General features: G+C 48.8%; 1 protein-coding gene across 1 annotated transcript in view; it reads right to left on the reverse strand.

Moving 5' to 3' along the window:
• The window catches only part of CNTNAP1 (contactin associated protein 1), a 379,706-nt gene that overhangs the window by 141,340 nt on the left and 216,687 nt on the right, over positions 1 to 21,679 (reverse strand). The gene's annotated exons all lie outside the window — the stretch shown is intronic.

A 21,679-nucleotide genomic window follows, 5' to 3' on the forward strand; every position in this document is an offset into this window, starting at 1 on the left:
CTTTTTGAAGATTCATAAAAACCCCTAGGAATGCTCATGGAGACTTACACAAATTGAGGGCCTTGCTTTTGGTGCCTGCAGGTTGAGACGGAAGTCAAGCTCACGTCCAGGACAGTAACATGGATCAAGAAAGGATTTTTTAAGTTTGGGATCATTGGTCATCTGATACAGGACATGGGGATCCACTGTGACTCCACCTCCACTTCCTAGTCAGTACCAGAAGACATGCTGGTTCCATCCTAATTACTTTTCTCCACAGTACAACTGGAAATTGCTGGTGAGTATCCTACCACTGAGCAGTAATTCATCCACATTTGAAGCCCATTGCAGAAGAGGTGGGAACAGAATTGAATAGAACCAATCGTAAACGAAGGATGCTTTCACCAGCAGGATTCTTCCAGTGGTGGAGGCTTCTGTCCATCATTGCCAAGCTTTACATAGAGAATGATCTGGGGCAGCTGTCAGTTGGGGCAGTATATTAAGGACAATGATGTCACTGTAGATGGACTGACCTCACACTTTACCTATGGGTCCAATAAAAAAATGACTGACCCTATATGCCCAGCCTTCACTGCCTCTCAGAGGACATGTTGGTTAGTAGTTTGGGTTCTCTGCAGGCCTCTCATTACATTTCATGACTGACTCTCGTGGATACCCTATCAGGTGATTAGCTGTGCTTTAGAAATCCTGATTGATTGACGTTGGGAAACCCATCGACCCAAACCTGACTGCCCTCTGCTCATCACTCTCCAAATTATGTGTCATCTCTCGAGTCCAACCCACTTGTGGTCTGCTTTCTAAAACCTGCGCGTGACTTGAAACTGATGTTTTATTTTAGTCCCCCATGCTCATTTGCATTTCTTTGATCAGATAAACAATATAAAGCGCAAAAGGCCCCAACTAACCATATCTGAAATGACAAGCCTGCACGCGACAGACTTGCTTTTTATTGGTTGAACGATGCAGAATCATGATTTGTGTGGTGAAGAGAGTTTTTTAGAGAAGATGCAGTAGCTGTATTGTCATGCCATTGTTGCAGACCAGCTCTAACCCGCTTAATGTGAAGCAATCAATGCCACCGTCTAAAAATTAAATGCACTCATTTAGAATCCTACAGAGAGCAGCTACTGTTCCAATTACAGGGGAGAAAAAACAGTATTTTCAAAATATAGCTAGGACAGAACCACAGGTGGTCAGTACGGCTGGCCACACTGCAGTGCTGTCGTCGAAGCTGGTGTTGTAAAGCATTGATATATTCCCTTGTGACTTGCAATGGGCCACTGCCCCATGCCCTTTTGACTTGCGATTTGCAAGGAGTTGCAGTTTTGATGTTGCATGTTGCAAAGGCATTTGTGATTCGCAAAAATGGATACTTAGCACAATGTGAATTTAGTTTTTGAAATCACATAGTCTGCTGCGATTGCAAAAACATTTTGTACATCTGGCCCTAGGATCCCATCCGCCAAATTCCAATTCCATTTTATCCTATGGAACTTGTAAAGGGTGGACGGGATATCCGTCACATTTGCAACGGAGTATCCCATCCACCAAGCTCGTAATCAGGTCCTAAGCTTCTATGTATTTTTCAAATAGTGCTGACCCTGTATATATTGAGAATTGCAGACTGAACTTGCCTCTTGGTGCTTAATATAAACCTCCTCACTAGAGAAGGTGCTTATATTAAAGGTAATTAAAGGCGTAAATTGATGTTTTGCGTGTTTCTCCCCATAAACTATATTTAGGCAGTTGAAGTAACATGAGAGTATTATGGTTTAAATCTCATTCTACTGTTTTCAGTCTTTTGTTGGAAGTAACGAGGAGCAGAAAATGACCTTAAATGGGCTATAAATTGAAAACTACTGTTGCAAGGCAAAACTCTAGATCCTGGAGAAAACCAATAAGAATAGCATATGGTAAGTTAATTGACACATTTGGCAACACAGAGTGTTTTTGAACCTTTCTCTAAGCAGGAGGCAGGTGTTAATATTCGCTAGTTCACAATGGTGCTCCAGTCCTGTGATCGACCTCAGGAGAGTCAAAAGCTGGCAAGTTCCTGGGGGCACCAGACTTCCTTAAAACTAAAACCCTCAATGCCGTCTTCTTAGATGATGATCCGCGTCTTAAATGGTGCCTCATCGAAAGCCCTCATCCCTTCATGATTTTTCTCTCTCTATTGTGATCTCAAACCTCTTTTCAGACGTCACTTCCATCTTGTAAACCCTCCATACTCTTCGAGAGTATAAGGAAACGAATAGTCCTGATTTGAAAAGTTAGGGCCTTATCTACTAAGGGCCTCCACACTCGAGAATTCTCACTGCGGATATTTCAACCCGAGTACAGAGACTCCCCCACGACTGCGGGGCCTCTACAACGAGTGCGAAGGCCCTTTGTGATTCACACCCTTATTTTTTCAATGAAATAGCGCAGCTCTTTTCAATTCTTTGCAGGTATAATATCACTGATTATTTAGGCACCTCTGCAAAATGACCACGGAATTAGTCTGTCGATTACTGCCGCAGTGTCCTGGTACCGCCCAACAGGTGGCACTATACTGAGTGCTCAGGTTCCTCTCGGACCTCTATTTAAAATAACTAGTGTGAGTTGTGCCCCTGCCAGGTCTCTGCTTTGCCTTCCTGCAGCCAGGACACAGAGCAAGCACCATATTTGGAAAGTTGCTACAAAGAGCGGCCAAGAGGTGTGCATCTGCCTGGCTAAGTGTCTCCATATGGGGGATTTCCTGGCACCGCCAGATGGACCTATTGCCCACCTAACAATGTACCAAAAGGCCTTCTGCCAGCACGGAGTTGCCTTCTTTAAGATTTCTCTTGTGGACAGGAATCAAAATTGGTCTGGTAGAACAAAAAAAAATTAAAGCATATTCCCTTTATGGTCTCGCACCCTTGCATTATGTAACATTCAGTAGAATCGCTCCAAGCATGAGCTCAAGAGGCTGGCAAATAAATACATGCCTGCATCCCTGTCAGTGGCGTAGCTAGACGTTGTGCCGCCCATGGCTGTCACTGCGTTTTGTGCCAGGCGGCTGCATGTAAGGGGGGGGGGTGCAGCCGATTCCCGTGACAGCTGTTCCACATGGCCGCAGGTAAGGGCGAGGGTGAGGCCGCAGGCCCAAAAACTCGTGCCCCCCCAAACTCCCTTGCTATGCCACTGATCCCTATCAGAAGCAGAACAGCCCTCATTACAATTAATTCCAATTCAAAGCATTTCCTAAGCGCATGGCCACCCAACAGACTTCCCAGCGCTAAAATCTCTGCCAGACTCCTAGGACATCATGATTACATAAACAAATATGTTTTCTACTGTTTCCTGAAACTGAGTACATTTTCATTCTGCCTGAGCACTAGAGGAAGGGAATTCCATAATTTGGGAACAAAGTGTGCAAAAGAGTCCCCCCAATTCCTGGCCTTATAGGGGTGTATCAAATGATATAGGATTTGTGTCCCTTCCCATACAGAGCAAGTGGTGGCTGCTCCCAGTAGGCAGCAGTGGGGTTAGGACGGGGGAAGAGGGGGAGGAAGGTTAAAAATAAAAAAATAAAAATCACTTACCTGCCGGCTGGCCGCCGCCGCCTCTCGTCCGTCCTCTTCCTAGCTTCTTTTGTAGAAACAGGAAGCACCCGAGCTCCCAGGCTCCCTTTAGCCAATCACAATGCTGGAATGCAGCGTTGAGATTGGTCTGAGCGCCGTGGTTCGGCGCTCAGCCAGGGAATGGGAGCCTGGGCATGTTCTCCACGCAGGCTGTAATGCAGCCTGCGTGGAGAACATGCAAAGTGTGCATGAATGTTTGGCCGGCCAGAGAGGGCCGGTCAAACATTCTTGCGCACTTACATAGTGCCCACCACTCCTCCCCCTGCTCTGAGATCAGAGCAGATCCGCCCCACCCCGCCGAGATGCCGCAGCAGGAACAAATAAAATGATAATAACTCGAGTTATTATCATTTTTTTCCTTTTTTTTCACTGCGAAAAGCAGTAGGGCGACACTCCTTTACTTTAGCCACTGTACAGAGCATGGTGAGCCAGGCTCAGAGCTTTAAACTGAATAATTTTTTGTATCCGCAGCCAATGTTCTAAGGCTAATACTGGCGAAGCTGTCCAATGCTTTGGGATTCCCAAGAGAATACAGGAAGCAGCATTTTGGATCTCTTGGAGTTTCTTGATCACGGATTTTGGACAGCCTATATATAGGGAGTTTCCATAGTCCAACCGAGATAGTAGCAGGCCCTGAACAACCACTCTCCATAGAGGACTTGGCAGCCACCTCAGATGCTAAAACAGTTTTATGACAGCTTTCTAGCTTCCATGATACGTTTGCTGTCAATAATGATCGTCAGACTTTTTACTTCCGACTTAGAAGACGGGAGATTTCCTAGGGACCTGGACCAGCTGAGATTGTCCCATATGGAGGGATTATTACCAACTATTAGTTCCTCTGTCTTATCGCCACTAAGTTTGAAGCAACTGGCAGACATCCAATCTGCAATTTCAGTTAAGACAGGAATTGAGTTGGTGTGATACTGCCTCAGAATTGAGAGAGAGGGAAACAATGATCTGTGTGTCATCTGCATAAGACACCATTGAGAAACAATGGGAGCATATAATGTCTGCAAGTGTGCGGACATAAAGACTAAAAAGTGTGGGCTCAATGACGATCCCTGTGAAACGCAAAAAGAACAATTGATTGCAGAACAATGTCATACATTCACCCCACTACAGAGATCTGGGTTAAATCCAATGCTTTTTTGCTCACTATGCCATTCCAGTTTGGACCCAGCCATATGCAAATCAGTCTTGACCCTGCGCGCAATGGGAACAATCCAGCCCGAACTGCCAGGCCAGGTCCTCCCTGGACTGGAAACAAGCATCCTAGGACCGGTTTCGGGCTTTCAGCCCTCATCAGCCAGGATAGCTAGACTCCAGTGGCTTGGAGAGCATGTGACCCACGTCTGGGCATACCCGTCCCATTCAGGGTGACAAATGCAAAAAGAACAATTGATGGACAGAAGGCAGAACAATGTCATACATTCACCCCAGTACAGAGATCTGGGCCTAAATCCATCGTTTTTTTGCTCACCATGCCATTCCAGTATGGAGGCAGCCATATGCAAATCAGTCTTGACCCTGCGCCCAATGGGAACAGTCCAGCCCGAACTGCCAGGCCAGGTTCTCCCGGGACTGGAAACAAGCATCCTAGGGCCGTTTTCGGGCTTTCAGCCCTCATCAGCCGGGATAGTTTGACTCCAGTGGCATGGAGAGCACGATACCCACGTCTGGACATACCCATTATACTCCGGGTGACAAATGCAAAAAGAACAATTGATGAACAGAATGCAGAACAATGTCATACATTCACCCCAGTACAGAGATCTGGGCCTAAATCCATCATTTTTTTGCTCACCATGCCATTACAGTTTGGAGCCAGCCATATGGAAATCAGTCTTGACCCTGCGCCCAATGCAAACAGTACATTAGCCCGAACTGCCAGGCCAGGTCCTCCCAGGACTGGAAACAAGCATCCTAGGACCCTTTTCGGGTGTTCAGCCCTCATCAGCCAGGATAGGTTGACTCCAGTGACATGGAGAGCACGGGACCCACGTCAGGGCATACCCGTCCCACTCGGGGTGAGAAATTCAAAAAGAAAAATTGATTGACAGAATGCAGAACAATGTCATACATTCACCCCAGTACAGAGATCTGGGCCTAAATCCATCGTTTTTTTGCTCACCATGCCATTCCAGTTTGGGCCCAGACATATGCAAATCAGTCTTGACCCTGCACCCAATGGGAACAGTCCAGCCTGAACTGCCAGGCCAGTTCCTCCCTGGACTGGAAACAAGCATCCAGGACCGGTTTCGGTCTTCAGCCCTCATCAGCCAGGATAACTTGACCCCAGTGGCATGGAGAGCACGGGACCCACGTCTTGGCATACCCGTCTCACTCGGGGTGACAAATATAAAAAGAACAATTGATGGACAGAATGCAGAAACATGTCATACATTCACCCCAGTACGGAGATCTGGGCCTAAATTCATCGTTTTTTTGCTCACCATGTGTTGGAAATGGCCCTTTTTGCAGGGTTATCCCTAAACTTTTTGCTTTTTCCTCCTATTTTTTCCTGACCTGTGTTTGTTGGTTTTAGGACTCTGGGCACTTCACCACTGCTGATCAGTGCTAAAGTGCATATGCTCTCTGTGTAAACTGTGTTTTGATTGGTGTTTCCATGATTGGCTATTTGATTTATGTGTCAGGTGCTAGTAAATTGCACTGTGAGTGCCAGGGCCTATAAATCAAATGCTGTTGGTGGGCTGCAGCACTGGATTGTGCCACCCACGCAAACAGCCCGTAAAGTGTGTCTAAGGCCTGCCATTGCAGAGCCTGTGTGCAGCCTGGGGCTGCCATGTCGACTTGGCAAGTGCACACACGTTCAAGCCCCTAAACCTTTCCTTTCCTACATGTTAGTCACCCCTAAGGTAGGCCTAAGGTACCCCTGTGGGCAGTGTGCATTGTATGTGAAAGGTAGGACATGTCCTGGTGTGTGTGGCATGTCCTAATAGTGAATTACAGCCATTTTCCTTTTTCACTATTGCAAGGCTATCTGTTCTCCATAGGCAAGAATGGGCAGTTGGATTATTACATCCTATAATCCTAACTGACCCAGGGAACATGGTAGAAATTCGAGTTTAGAATGCCTGAACTCAGAATGATAAAATACATCTTTTAGTGAAGTTGGTTTTAACATTCTGAGTTTGAAAATACCACTTTTAGAAAGTAGGTATTTTCTTGCCTAACCATCCAAACCTGCCTCTGCTAGGTTGTGTATTCCCTGTCTGGAGTTTCAGTGACAGGGCTGGGGAATTCCAGGAGACAGGGTGGGTCCGCCCAGTGGTGAATAGAGAGATCTGCATCTAGATGGGAAGGAGGAGTTGCACCTGGGACGTGAATAGGACTGTGCCTGCCCCCCACAGTGTTGGCTCCACCCCCTGTGATGCGTCTGATGTCTGTGCCTGGCACTGTGAAAGGAGAGAAGGAATCATGTCAACAGAGTGCTCCTGTGGGGCGTCTGATGTCTCTGCCCTGCACTCTGAAAGGAAAGAAGGAGTCATGTAAAAAAGTGCTCCAGGACTGACCAGAACTGGTTTGGACTAGGCAAAGGCCTCTCTGCCTTCAGAGAACAAAGGATTTGGTGGTATAAATATTGTGGCCCAGACCCCAGAACATTAGGTTACTTCTGAACTAAGGAACCTGCCAGGAAGAAGGGCCGGGAAAGCTAGAGGAGGAGTACTGCCCCTATTGCTGCGTGTTGTGGGGTTGGCCTGCAGTGGTTGCTTCTGTCTTGGATAGGGAAAGGACTGGACTGTACTTTCATCATCCTGCTGTTAGAATTTTCTCTAAGAGCTTGAAGTGGAGCTTGCTTCCTGTTGGAAGTCTCAGGGATAGAAAAGACTTCATAGATCTCGCTGGAATCAAGGAACCTGCCAAGACGAAGAGATGGAAGAGCTGCCAGGAGGAGTACTGCCCCTTTGCTGTGTTGTTGCTTTGTTGGGTTGGCCTGCAGCTGCTGCTTCTGCCTTGGGCAGTGAAAGGACTGGACTGAACTTTCTCTACTTGTGCTGAGTATCTACAAGGGGCTGAACTGAGCTGGCCTCCTGTTAAGAAGTCTCAGGGACTGCAAAGACTTCACCAACCTCTGGGTACCACTCCTGGAACTGCTGTTTCAGTTGCCACAGAGAAGAGGGAACCGCGACCAGCTCCGTCACCGACTCCGTCGCTGGCCTTGTGTCCTGAAGGCACCGCAGGCCACACCGACTCTCCCTGCACCACAAGCATTGGACTCACCGACTCCGTCACTGAGCCGCTGCCTGCACCGCATCGAAAGACACCGCAACCTGCATCTCCTCGCTTCACTTCGCTGGCCTGGGCTCACCGACATGGTCGCTGCTGGCTCGACACCCGTGACCATCTCGTCACGTGCAGCTGTCCGGCTCAGCCAGGGCCAATTCCCGCCAACCGGCTCTGTCGCTTGCATCGCAACTTGCCAGCACCGCATCGAGCACAGTCTCGCCCTGCACCGTAAGCCTTGGTCTCACCGATGCCGTCTACACGATCGTCACCGAGCCGCTGCCCGCACCGCATTGAGGAACACCGCACCTTGCACCGCTTCCACCTTGCACCATGACCGCGACGAACGCCACATCCGGCTCTGTCACCTGCACCGCAACCTGCCAGCACCGCATCAAGCACCGACTCGACCTGCACGGCAAGCCTTGGTCTCACCGACGCTGTCTGCACGATCGTCACCGAGCCACTGCTCACACCGCATCGAGGGAAACCGCACCGTGCACCGCTTTCACTTTGCATCGCAACCGCAACGGACGCCAAGACCGACTTGCACCGCTGCATGGGTCACACTAAGAAAGGTACTGTGAACTAATCTGTCCCGCTGTTGCTGGTCCGTACCGACGCGGTCAGCGGGAACTGCGAGACTCTGTTGTTTTCAGCATTGCGGTAGGCTCGGACCGAGCTACCGACTCGCACGAACTGTGTTTTTCAACATATTTTGCAACTTAAAGACATTTTGAGAAGTAACTATTTCTGAAGTACTGTATGGTAGATATTTATCGTATTTGGTCTTGTTTGTATAAAAATATTGGATATTTTTATAAAACTGTTGTGGTGTCCGTTTGTAGTGCTTACATTGTATTACTGTTGGTTTTGTGCAAATGCTTTACACACTGCCTCTAAGATAAGCCTGACTGCTCGTGCCAAGCTACCAAGGGGTGAGCAGGGGTTATTTTAGGAGTGTAACTCCCTTGTCCTGACTTGAGTGGTGGTTTCTGACTGGCTTGGGTGCAAACCTTAGCCAACCAGAAATCCCATTTCTAACACCATACCATTCCAGTTTGGAGCCAGCCATATGCTAATCAGTCTTGACCCTGTGGCCAATCGGAACAGTGCAGCCTGAATTGCCAGGCCAGGTCCTCCCTGGATTGGAAACAAGCATCCTAGGAACGGTTTTGGGCTTTTAGCCCTCATCAGTCAGGATAGCTTGACTCCGGTGGCATGGAGAGCATGGAACCCACGTCTGGACATACCCGTCCCACTCGGGGTGACAAATGCAAAAGAACAATTGATGGACAGAATGCAGAACAATCTCAGACATTCGCCCCAGTACAAAGATCTGGGACAAAATCCATCGTTTTTTTTGCTCACCATGCCATTCCAGTTTGGACCCAGCCATATGCAAATCAGTCTTGACCCTGCGCCCAGTGGGAACAGTCCAGCCCAAACTGCCAGGCCAGGTCCTCCCTGGACTGGAAATAAGCATCCTAGGACCGGTTTCGGGCTTTCAGCCCTCATCAGCCAGGATAGCTTGACTTCAGTGGCATGGAGATCACGGGACCCATGTCTGGGCATACCCGTCCCACTCAGGGTGACAAATGCAAAAAGAACAATTGATGGACAGAATGCAGAACAATATCATACATTCAGCCCAGTACAGAGATCTGGGCCTAAATCCATCGTTTTTTTGCTCACCATGCCATTCCAGTTTGGACCCAGCCATATGCAAATCAGTCTTGACCCTGCGCTCAGTGGAAACAGTCCAGCCCGAACTGCTAGGCCAGGTCCTCCCTGGACTGGAAACAAGCATCCTAGGACCGGTTTCGGGCTTTCAGCCCTCATCAGCCAGGATAGCTTGACTACAGTGGCATGGAGAGCACGAGACCCATGTCGGGGCATACCCATCCCACTCAGGGTGACAAATGCAAAAAGAACAATTGATGGACAGAATGCAGAAAAATGTTATACATTCACCCCAGTATGGAGATCTGGGCCTAAATCCATCGTTTTTTTGCTCGCCATTCCAGTATGGAGCCAGCCATATGCAAATGGTAAGTGGATTTCGGGGGCGCTCGATCTCTTGATCCCTATTAGGGCAAGTAGGTCCCGTTTGAGAGAATCGAGCCCTTGGTATGATAACGCCCTGCGGGTGTTAAAGGGCACTTGTAGGCGGGCTGAGAGAGAGTGGCGGAGACACTATGATGCGGCCAAGAAATCGCTGTATCTGTCCTCCGTCAAGGCGTACCATCGAGCCATTTGTAGAACTCGTGCTGCGTTCTACTCAGAAGAATTCCGTAACAGCCCTAATCCTTCGAAATCAATCTTCAAGGCCCTTAAGGATCTTTTGGCCAAAAGAACTTCTTCCCCGGTATTGGCCTCCACTTCACATTGCGAGGTTTTGGCATCCTTCTTTTTGGAGAAGGTGCAAGCCATTTACCGGTCGTTCTCTGATTTGAGTCCACCTCTGGGGCCTCTGGTGACGACACTGGGTCGTCCTATAATGGAGTTGTTTCCTTTGCTCTCCTCTGAGGAATTTGACAGGGTGACCCTAAAAATTAAGTCGGGCTCACCTCTGGACCCATTAAAACCTGTCGTCTTTAGAGATCATTGCTTTGTAGGACGCCCTCTTTTGCGATCCTTCATTAACACTTCACTGATGACGGGCATGGTTCCAGGCAAATGGAAGCAGGCGGTGGTTTCTCCTATTTTGAAGAAGCCTTCATTGGATCCTTCGTGGCCGGAGAATTACCGGCCTATTTCCTTACTTCCCTGGCCGGCAAAAGTCATGGAGGCCCATGTCAACCAGGCTCTCTCTGACTATATTACCCGTGCTAACATCTTGGATGACACCCAGCAGGGATTTCGTGCTGGGCATAGTACGGAGACTGCCCTTCTGGTTATGGTTGACCATCTTCGTGGGCTGGTGGATTTGGGACAGACGGCGGCGCTAATATTATTAGACCTAAGCGCCGCCTTTGATACTGTCTCACATCCTATCCTTTTGCGTCGCCTGGAGGAGTTGGGCATTGGTGGTGTTGCCTTACAGTGGTTCCGCTCCTTCCTTGAGGACCGTTCCTTCTGCGTTGCCATACCTCCTCATCAGTCCAATTTCTATCCCCTGGGCCTGGGGGTGCCTCAGGGATCCTCGCTTAGTCCCACGTTGTTCAATCTTTACGTGAGGCCGCTGGCTGATGTCGTCAGACAGTGGGGCATGACGATGGTCTCGTATGCTGACGACACTCAGCTAGCGGTCACTATCAGCGGGGACGCTGAGTGCGATGCCCCTAGGTTCCAGAGTGGACTGAGAGCGGTGGCAAGCTGGATGAATGCCAACTGTCTCCAGCTCAACGCAAAGAAAACTGAGGTTATGGTTGTCGGGAAGGGACGTGACCTGTGGGGAGATAGATGGTGGCCACCGGAGCTTGGGCCAGTCCCAACTCCGGTCACGGAGCTGAGAAACTTGGGAGTATGGCTGGAACCCGCTCTCAGCTTCGTGGGGCACTCCAAGAAAACTGCGGCCTGCTGTTTTGGAGTTCTTCGAGGTTTAAGATCTATCTTGAAGTTTTTTGACTCCTCAACGAGGCAGTTGGTTGTTCAGGCAACCATAATCTCTCGATTAGATTACGCCAGGGGCTAACTTGGCAGAAATTTACCGCCTCCAACGGGTCCAAAATGCAGCAGCTAGGGCCATAGTGGGCCTGCCCAGATCCTGTTCTGTGTCCAGCACTCTCCGATCTCTTCACTGGCTCCCGGTGAAAGCCAGAATTCACTTTAAAGTGCTTTGTCTGGCATTCAAGATCTTGAAGGGTTTAGCCCCTCGAATCCTTTCTAACCTCTTGTCATTCTATGTGCCGTCGCGCCCTCTGAGATCGTTGGGCCAAGCGTTGGCAGTGGTCCCGAGATTCAAGTTGAGTCGTATGGGAGGTCGATCTTTTCGGGTGAAAGCAGCTATCTTGTGGAATTCTCTCCCGTTGGAGACTCGCCTTTTGGACGATCTCCTTTTATTCCGAAAAGCTGTAAAGACTGTGCTTTTTTAACCATCTTACTTTCTGGTCCTGTTTGTTGTGTTGTTCCCTCTGTTTCTGTTAGGTGCGGCTAAGTTTATCTTGTCATGCGCCAGGACGCCCCTTAGCTGGGGCAGCTGTGCGCAATACAAATGCCCCTAACATAACATAACATAACATAACATAACATAACATAACATAACATAACATAACAAATCAGTATTGACCCTGCGCCCAATGGGAACAGTCCAGCCTGAACTGCCAGGCCAGGTTCTCCCTGGACTGGAAGCAAGCATCCTAGGGCCGTTTTCGGGCTTTCAACCCTCATCAGCCAGGATAGTTTGACTCCAGTGGCATGGAGAGCACGGGACCCACGTCTGGGCATATCCATTCCACTCAGGGTGACAAATGCAAAAAGAACAATTGATAAACAGAATGCAGAACAATGTCATACATTCACCCCAGTACAGAGATCTGGGCTAAATCCATCATTTTTTTGCTCACCATGCCATTCCAGTTTCCCCAGCCAGATGCAAATCAGGTTTGACCCTGCGCCCAGTGGGAACAGTCCAGCCCGAACTGCCAGGCCAGGTCCTCCCTGGACTGGAAACAAGCATCCTAGGACCGGTTTCGGGCTTTAAACCCTTGTCAGCCAGGATAGCTTGACTCCAGTGGGTTGGAGAGCACGGGACCCACGTCTGGGCATACCCGTCCCACTCGGGGTGACAAATGCAAAAAGAACAATTGATGGACAGAATGCAAAACAATGTCATACATTCACCCCAGTACGGAGATCTGGGCCTAAATCCATCGTTTTTTTGCTCACCATGCCATTACTGTTTGGAGCCAGCCATATGCAAATCAGTTTTGACCCTGCGGCCCATGGGAACAGTGCAGCCCGAACTGCCAGGCCAGGTCCTCCCTGGACTGGAAACAAGCATCCTAGGACCGGTTTTGGGCTTTAAGCCCTCATCAGCCAGGATAGCTTGACTCCAGTGGCCTGGAGAGTATGGGACCCACGTCTGGGCATACCCATCCGACTCAGGGTGACAAATGCAAAAAGAACAATTGATGGACAGAATGCGGAAAAATGTTATACATTCACCCCAGTACGGAGATCTGGGCCTAAATCCATTGTTTTTTTGCTCACCATGCCATTCCGGTTTTAGCCAGCCATATGCAAATCAGTCTTGACACTGCACCCACTGGGAACAGTCCAGCCCGAACTGCCAGGCTAGGTCCTCCCTGGACTGGAAATAAGCATTCTAGGACCGGTTTCGGGCTTTCAGCCCTCATCAGCCAGGATAGCTTGACTCCAGTGGCATGGAGAGCACGGGACCCAAGTCTGGGCGTACCCGTCCCGCTCGGGGTGACAAATACAAAAAGAACAATTGATGGACAGTTCGGACTGGACTGTTCCCATGAGGCATAGGGTCAAGACTGATTTGCATATAGGTGTGTCTGAACTGGGGTGGCGAAGTGAGCTAAAGAATGATGATGGATTCACCCCAGATCTGTTACTGGGGGTGAGTGTCTGAATAGTTTCAGCACTCCGTCCATCATCTCCTTGCGTTTACTTTTTTTTGCCCTTAGTTGGCAGTGTATGCCCAGACGTGGGTCCCTTGCTCACTTTGCCACTGGATTCAAGCTAGCCTGGCTGATGAGGGTTGTTAGCCCGAAACCGGTCCTAGGAAGCTTGTTTCCGGTCCAGGGAAGACATGGCTTGGCAGTTTGGGCTGGACTGTTCCCATGAGGCACAGGGTCAGATTGATTTGCATATGGCCATGTCTGAACTGGGGTGGTAGAGTGAGCTAAAGAATGATGATGGATTAAACCCAGATCAGTTGACTGGGGGTGAGTGTTTGATTTGCTCAAGCGCTCCGTCCATCATCCCCTTTGGTATTGGTTTGTTCGCCCTAAGTTGGCAGGGTATGCCCAGATGTGGGTCCCTTGCTCACTTTACCACTGGATTAAAGATAGCCTGGCTGACGAGGGTTATGAACCCGAAACCGGTCCCAAGATGCTTGTTTCCGGTCCAGGGAAGACATGGCTTGGCAGTTCGGGCTGGACTGTTCCCATGAGGCACAGGGTCATGACTGATTTGCATGTAGCTGTGTCTGAAATGGCGTGGCAAAGTGAGCTAAAGAATGATGTTGGATTCAACCCAGATCTGTGACTGGTGGTGAGTGTCTGAATAGTTTCAGCGCTCCGTCCATCATCTCCTTGTGTTTTCTTTGATCCCTGTGGAACCCCACATTTTAGGTGATAGGAGGGCGACTTGAAAACTTCTGTCGCCTAGGAAGGAAGTGAACCATTTATGTGCTAGACCAACAATCCCCACTTCTTCCAAACATTTAAGCAAAATTGGATGGGAGACCATATCAAATGCTGCACTCAGGTCCAGCAAAATGATAGCAGCTGATCCCCCTTGGTCGAGGATCCCTTTTAACTCGTCTGTGGCCGCTTGGAGTGCTGGTTCCCTGCTGCATCCCGGCCGGAAGGCTGTTTGAGTAGAGTGCAGTAGGTTGTGGGCTCCAAGAAGCCAGAGAGATGTTTATTAATACATTTCTCCAAAAATGTACTAATATTGGCCTGAAGCTCTCTCCAAGTCCTGGGTCCTTGGAGAGTTTATTTAGCAGAAGTCTAATAATGGCATGTTTCAAGGCCTCCAGAACCGTTCCACTCTCCAGTGACTGGTTGTAAATATCAGTCAGCAAATGAAAGCTTTTGTCTGCTGTGAGAAAGTGTCCTCTTTCTTGCATGGTATGCTCCCACCTTTTGCTGAATTGCTGATGTTCTTTGACTGAGTGTGCCCTGGGCTCCTGCTAATCAGGTACCCAGGGCCTATGTTCCTTCCCTAACACTGCATTGAAGCCTAAACCCAATTGGCATCTCTGGCCACATGTCAGCCCCTGGTAACTGGTACCACAGGTACCCAGGGCACTGTGACCAGAGAAGGCCTCTAAGGGCTGCAGCACTTATTGTGCCACCCTCAGAGGCCCTTTATCCTGCCTGTCACACACTGCCTTTGCAGACTGAGTGCCTTGGTGCAGAACAAAGTGAAGAGTCGACATGGCACATATCCCTGTGTGCCATGTCCACAAACCACCGCCCTGGCATACATCAGTCACCCCTCCAGCTGGGTGCCCTATGCCAGTGGTGAGGGTACAGGTGCATGAGCCCTGTGCCCCTAGAGTGCCCAAATACATTCCTGGGCACTGTAAGTGCAGTGCTGCCATTAAAGAGTATATGGTGCTGGGAGTTTGTCATTACGAACTCCACAGCTCCATAATGGCTACACTGAGGACTGGGAAGTTTGGTATCAAACGTCTCAGCACATTAAACCCATAATGATGCCAGTGTGGGATTTAATGTAAAATGCACAACAGAGGGCATCTTAGAGATGCCCCCTGAAATTTGACCAACTCCTAGTGACATGACTGAGTGGCTGCTTAGGCTGTCACCACCAGAAATGTTTCTGGACCCCTGGGTCGAGAGTTTGCTGCTCTAGGGGGCCTGAAACAATGCACATCCTGGGACGAGGTGCCAAGCCTCCTTCCCCAGGATGGTCAGGGTTCACGAAGGAGAAGCTTCAAAGGCATGCTGCCTTTTTGATCCTCTCCAGACCATTTGCTGCTTTCAGCAACTGGTCCCCACTGGTTCTACCCCCCACTTTGGGAGGGAGAACCGGCAGAAAAAACAAGTGAGGAAGAGAGGTGTGCCCACCTCTGCCAAACTCCACTCCTAAGGTGGGGGAGGGGAGGTGAAGCACAACCTCGAGTCACCGCCATCTTGAGGATGGGGGGACCCAGCCAACCAGGGACAGGCTCCTGCCCCCCTCCCACTGGAGAGTGGCAGAATAGGGGGGTGTACCCACCCCAGGGAAGGGACCCATTGGTCCCTGCCCTTTACCTACCTGTAATGCCCCTAAATTTAGTATTTAGGGGCACTCTGAACCTTCCGTCCTCAGATCCAACAACAACAAGAAAAGAATATAAGAAGAAGGGTGAAGAGCCGGCTGTGCAGAGCTAAAAAGAGGACAACGCCCACTGACTTGGCCCCAGCCCTACCGGCCTGTCTCCCCTCGAACCTGCTCCTGCGATATCCCGGCATGTCCAGCAGCCAGCAACCTCACAAACCCCAGAGGACCTGTCTGCCTTCACTTTCCAGACTGTTTCTCCCGTGAACACCGGATGTGTTTAAACTGTAGCTCCTGGTGCCAGCCAGGAACCACGAATCCAGCCCTCCCGCTGAACCTGGCCCGAGCTCGAGTGGAAAAACACCACAAGGAGGTCCCCCCAGCGATCCTGACCCGAGATCCAGCGACCCCTGACCTGCCTCAAGCCTCCTGACGACGCTTGCAGCCTTAATCCAGAGGACCACCCCCCACCGCGACCAGAGCAGGTAAGAAAATCCGATGTCCCAAGACACCCCTGCACACGACGTCCCACGGCCTTGTGTGCCCAATCCAACGGTGCCTAACCAACCCTCAACATCCCAACTTATCCTTCAAAGTGGTGGTCGCTCTTGGAAGATCCTCGTCCCCGAGCCTGCAGCGTTTCTTTGTCCCGCAGAATCTCCGTTGAAATCAACAGAGCACCCGATTGCGCGTCGCATCTGTTCTTGCGCATCCCTGCTTATTTGCAGAGATGCACCAGACATTGTAAATATGCCCCTAGGAGCTTTGCTCCCACAACCCCGTGGCCTGCTTGCCAGCAGCCACCAACCTGAGCCCCCCTACCCTCCATAGGATAACATTGGGCCTCAACACTCTGCACCCGGCCGCCCTAGTGCCGCTGAGGGTACAACAACAGTGCATCACTGACCCTGGGAGACCCCTGAGTCTAAACCCAGAACCCCAACTCCATAGACCGAGTACTTACCTCGAATCCGATAACCTGCTTTTCCTCATAGGATAACATTAACACTTTTTCTCCCAAAAAGTTTCCAAGTGTCGACTTTTGAAAGCTAAGAATATTCTTTAAAAATCGCACAAATAATCAAAACGCATTTTCTCAACTGTTTTCAGGAAATGTCCCAGTGCTGAATCTAGGTATCCAGCACTGAGTAGGAAAAGTAACGTAAAAGTAACTTACCTGTGAATTGAATTTCCATTCGTAGGATAACATTGGTGGTTCTCTGTGAAAAAGTTTCTGTCAACTTTTGAAATACAAGAATATTCTATAAACTTCGTACATCTAACTAAAACGCATTTTCTCAACTGTTTTCAGGAACTGTCCCAGTGCTGAATCTAGGATCCAGCACTGTGTTAGAAAAAGTAATCCGAAGAGTAACTTACCTGCAATTTATTGAAAAAGCCTATTCATTCCAATGTACTGTATTTGTAAAGTGTTACATACTACTGCTCCCCTGTAACTCCAACAAAGTACCATTCCTATTGCATTTTCAAACAGTTCTGTATCCAGTAACTTATTACTGAAAAGTATTTAATGCTTACCTGTTCCAGGCTTGCTTGGTTCTAAAAATAAACAACAGTATATTTTTTATACAAAAATAGTTGGCCTAGAGTTCAGTTCTTGAGTGTGTGAATTCATTTGCTGACTGAGTGTGTACATCAAATGCTTAACACTGTCCTCTGATACTGCCTTTCTGCTCGACCAAGCTACCACTTTAGAGAGTAAGGTTCTATCTAACTTTAACCTCTGCCTACCTCTGGAGACTCTTGGACTCTATACACACTGTACCTCACTTTGGTGCAGTATATATAGAGCCAGTTTCTTACTTTGGTGGATCAGCGGTGGGATGCACAACTTGCATTTGTTGGACCACTTGGTTACCACCTGATCACACAACAGAACCATTAAATTGCCTTTAGAACTCTGATTTTCCAAATTGCCATTTTTTTTTTTAAAACTACTAAAAGTCTTGTTAGGGCCTTGCTTAAGTCCCTTTAGAATTTTAGAAAATAAAAATTCACTTTAGCTAAGGGTAGAGGGGTTAGGATTTTTTGTTAGAATGTCTCAAAAACAGAACCCAGCTATTAGTGAAAATAAACCTGACATACAGTACATGGTTGAGGAGCTCGTCCTCTCCCCTTACCTTCACTTGTCTTTCAAGGAGTTATGGTCCTTATTAAAAATATACCAATGGGTCAGCATCCAACCAAAAAAGGGCTCTAGGAGCTCCTGGCTGAGTATACACAGGCTCACCCATCTGAAAATAGTGATGACCAGTCAGATGAGGAAAGGGATGGTAAAGGGGAGAGGAGTTGGCCTAACGGTTAGGGCGCTCGACCTCGGACCTGGGGGAACTGGGTTCGAGTCTTGGTAACGACGCTAAACCTCCTGTGATTCTGGGCAAATCACTTAATCTCCCCGTGCCTAACAAAAAAACAAAAAAAAATGAATGTGTGTCCTCATGTAAGGTAACTGGTCCTATGTAAAGCGCTCTGATACCTGATTGGATTCGGTCAAGTTCACGCTATACAAAAAAAACACCCCCAATAATCCCTAGGGAGGAAAGGGTCTCTGTACCCTTAACTCCAAGAATCAACCCCTGGGGGACCTAGAGGCCACACAGGTGGTACAGGCTCCAGTGAGGGCATTGAGGACAGCCTCAATGAGGAGGACAGCCTTTTAGCAAGGCTGGCCAAAAGATTGGATCTAGAGTCCAGGCTCCTGGCTCTAGAAAAAGAAAGAAAGGAGATGGGTTTAGCACCCATCAATGGTGGCAGCAATCCAAATAACAAGGATAAAGAGCAATCTTAAGATCCTAAAATCCCCAAAGGTATTGTCCCTAAAGCTGAGAAGGGTGATAACATCACCAAATGGTTCACAGCCTTTGAGAGGGCCTGTGACATGAGAAAGGTGAATAAACCTCTCTGGGTGGCTCTCCTGTGGGAACTGTTCTCTGGTAACTGCAGAGACAGGCTTCTGACCCTCTCTGGGCCAGATGCAGGCTCCTATGATCTCATGAAGAAAACTCTGATTGCGGGATTTGGACTCACCACTGAGGAGTACAGAATTAGATTCAGGGGGGCTCACAAAACCCAGAACCAGTCCTGGATTGATTTTGTAGACTACTCAGTAAAGACACTGGATGGTTGGTTAACTGGACACAATGTGCATGACTTTACTGGACTTTACAATTTGTTTATGAAGGAACATATTTTAAGTAATTGCATGAATGAAAAGTTCCATCAGCATTTGGTAGACCTATGTGTAATTTCTCCCCAAGAGTTGGGAAAGAAGGCAGACCACTGGGTCAAGACTAGGGTGACTGGGACAACCACTGGGGGTGACCAGAAGAAGGTGGTTACAAAACCTCCCCAAAGGAAAGGTGGTGAGAATCCCCAAACTAAAAATTCTGAGTCTTTCAAAGGGCCCCAAAAACCTGCACAGTGGGGTGGGTCCCAAACTACTCCCTATACTCCACAGCCCTATAGGGTGAAAAATGTTGATCCTTCAAAGGCCTGGTGTAACAACTGTAAGAAGTTGGGACACTTAACTTTAGATAAGTCTTGCTCTAGCCCCTAGTTCTATAAGTACAGCTACTTCTGGTGTAGCAAGTCTACCGATAGGATCAACAGTGTGCCCAGTGCAAATCAGGATGCACACTGAAGCAGTTCTAGTTTCAGAGGGGGTAGTTGAGTTTACCAGTGTAGCTGTGTGGCCACCCAACTTAAAGAAATACTTACAGTACCCTTTGAGTAATGGAACTAGGATAGAGGCTCTGAGGGATACAGGTGCCAGTGTCACTATGGTTAGAGACACACTGGTTTCCCCTGAGCAATATTTGATTGGGCGTAATTACCCAGTCACCAATGCTGCCAGTGTTACCACTAATCATGCAATGGCTATGGTGACATTAGACTGGGGGGGGGGTTTACTGGCCTGAAACAGGTAGTGGTCTCTCCAAAGCTACCAGCTGCCTGTCTGCCTGGCAATGACCTGGAAACCTCACCCTGAGCTGAGGTTGAACTAAAAACCCATGCAGCAGTGCTGGATATCCCTGAATTGGTGTGTGTAAAAGCAAGAGCACAGAGCTAAAGGCAGAGTGAAAATATAGTGTTGGAGCTGAAAGAATTTCCCAACCTACCAAGAGAAAAAGTAAGAAGACTGGGGAACCAGCTTCTGTACAGCAAAATGATCAGGACCCCTCTCCTCAGGGAGAGGACTTAGACACCCTATAGGGAACTGAGCCTATGGAGCTTGACCCTTACCAGGTTGAACTCTTGGGCCCAGGGGGACCCTCTAGGGAAGTGCTGTGCCAGGGTCAGCAAGACTGTCCCACTCTTGAAAGCCTGAGGCAGCAAGCTGTTTCAGAAGCAAAGGGAGATGTCAGTGGTACTCACAGAGTTTATTGGGAAGAGGGATTACTGTACACTGAGGCAAGAGTCCCCAATCCTGGAGCCACCAGGAGAGTGGTAGTGCCACAGAAGTACAGGGAATTCCTCCTAACTTTAGCTCATGACATCCCCCTAGCTGGACATCTGGGCCAAACCAAGACTTGGGAAAGGCTAGTCAGCCACTTTTACTGGCCCCAGATGCACCAAAAGGTGAAGGAGTTTGTCAGCTCCTGTGTTACCTGTCAAGCCAGTGGCAAGACAGGTGGCCACCCAAAGGCCCCCCTTATACCACTGCCTGTGGTGGGGGTTCCCTTTGTTAGGTGTGGACATAGTGGGTCCACTTGAACCTCCCACAGCCTCAGGGAACAAATTCATTCTAGTGGTAGTGGATCATGCCACTAGGTACCCTGAAGCAATTCCACATTTGACTACTAAAGCTCCTGCAGTAGCCAAGTCCCTCATTGGTGTCTTCACCAGGGTAGGGTTTCATAAGGAGGTGTTTTCAGACTGAGGTTCCAACTTTATGTCTGCTTACCACAAACACATGTGGAAAGAGTACAGATTGCAGTACAAGTTTACCACACCCTATCACCCACAAACCAATGGCCTTATTGAGAGATTCAACAAGACATTGAAAGGTATGATTTTGGGGCTCCCCGAGAAACTCAAAAGGAGATGGGATGTCCTGTTACCATGCCTGCTTTTCGCTTACAGGGAAGTGCCACAGAAGGGAGTAGGTTTCTCACCCTTTGAACTTGTGTTTGGCCACCCTGTGAGGGGACCATTCTGTCTTGTAAAAGAGGGTTGGGAGAAGCCTCTCCAAGAACCCAAGCAAGATATTGTGGACTATATGCTTGGCCTAAGGTCCAGAATGGCTGAGTACATGGAAAAGGCATCCAAGAATCTTGAGGCCAGCCAGGAGCTTCAGAAGCACTGGTATGACCAGAAAGCTGCACTGGTTTGATTACAACCTGGGCAAAAGGTGTGGGTTTTGGAGCCAGTGGCACCAAGGGCACTCCAGGACATATAGAGTGGCCCTTACCCAATCCTAGAGAAAAAGAGTGAGGTTACATACTTAGTTGACCTGGGCACAAGCAGGACACCCAAAAGGGTTATCCATGTGAACCGCCTCAAGCTCTACAATGACAGGGCTGACATCACCATGCTGATGGTGACTGATGAGGAACAGGAAGCAGAGAGTGAACCTCTCCCTGACCTCCTCTCCTACAGCCCACAAGATGGGTGAGTAGATGGACTTGTCTTTTCAGACACCCTCTCTGCCCAACAGCAGACTGACTGCAAGCAACTCTTGCAACCGTATGCTAAGCTCTTTTCCCTGACACCTGGTCTGACAAACTGGTGTGCTCATGATGTGGACACTGGTGACAGTGCCCCTGTCAAAAACAAAATCTATTGACAGTCACACCAAGTCAAGGAAAGCATCAAAGCTGAAGTCAGCAAGATGTTGGAGTTAGGGGTTATTGAACCCTCTGAGAGCCCCTGGGCCAGCCCAG

The sequence above is a fragment of the Triturus cristatus genome, chromosome 1_1, assembly GCF_964204655.1.
Source record: "Triturus cristatus chromosome 1_1, aTriCri1.1, whole genome shotgun sequence".
Lineage (NCBI taxonomy): Eukaryota > Metazoa > Chordata > Amphibia > Caudata > Salamandridae > Triturus > Triturus cristatus.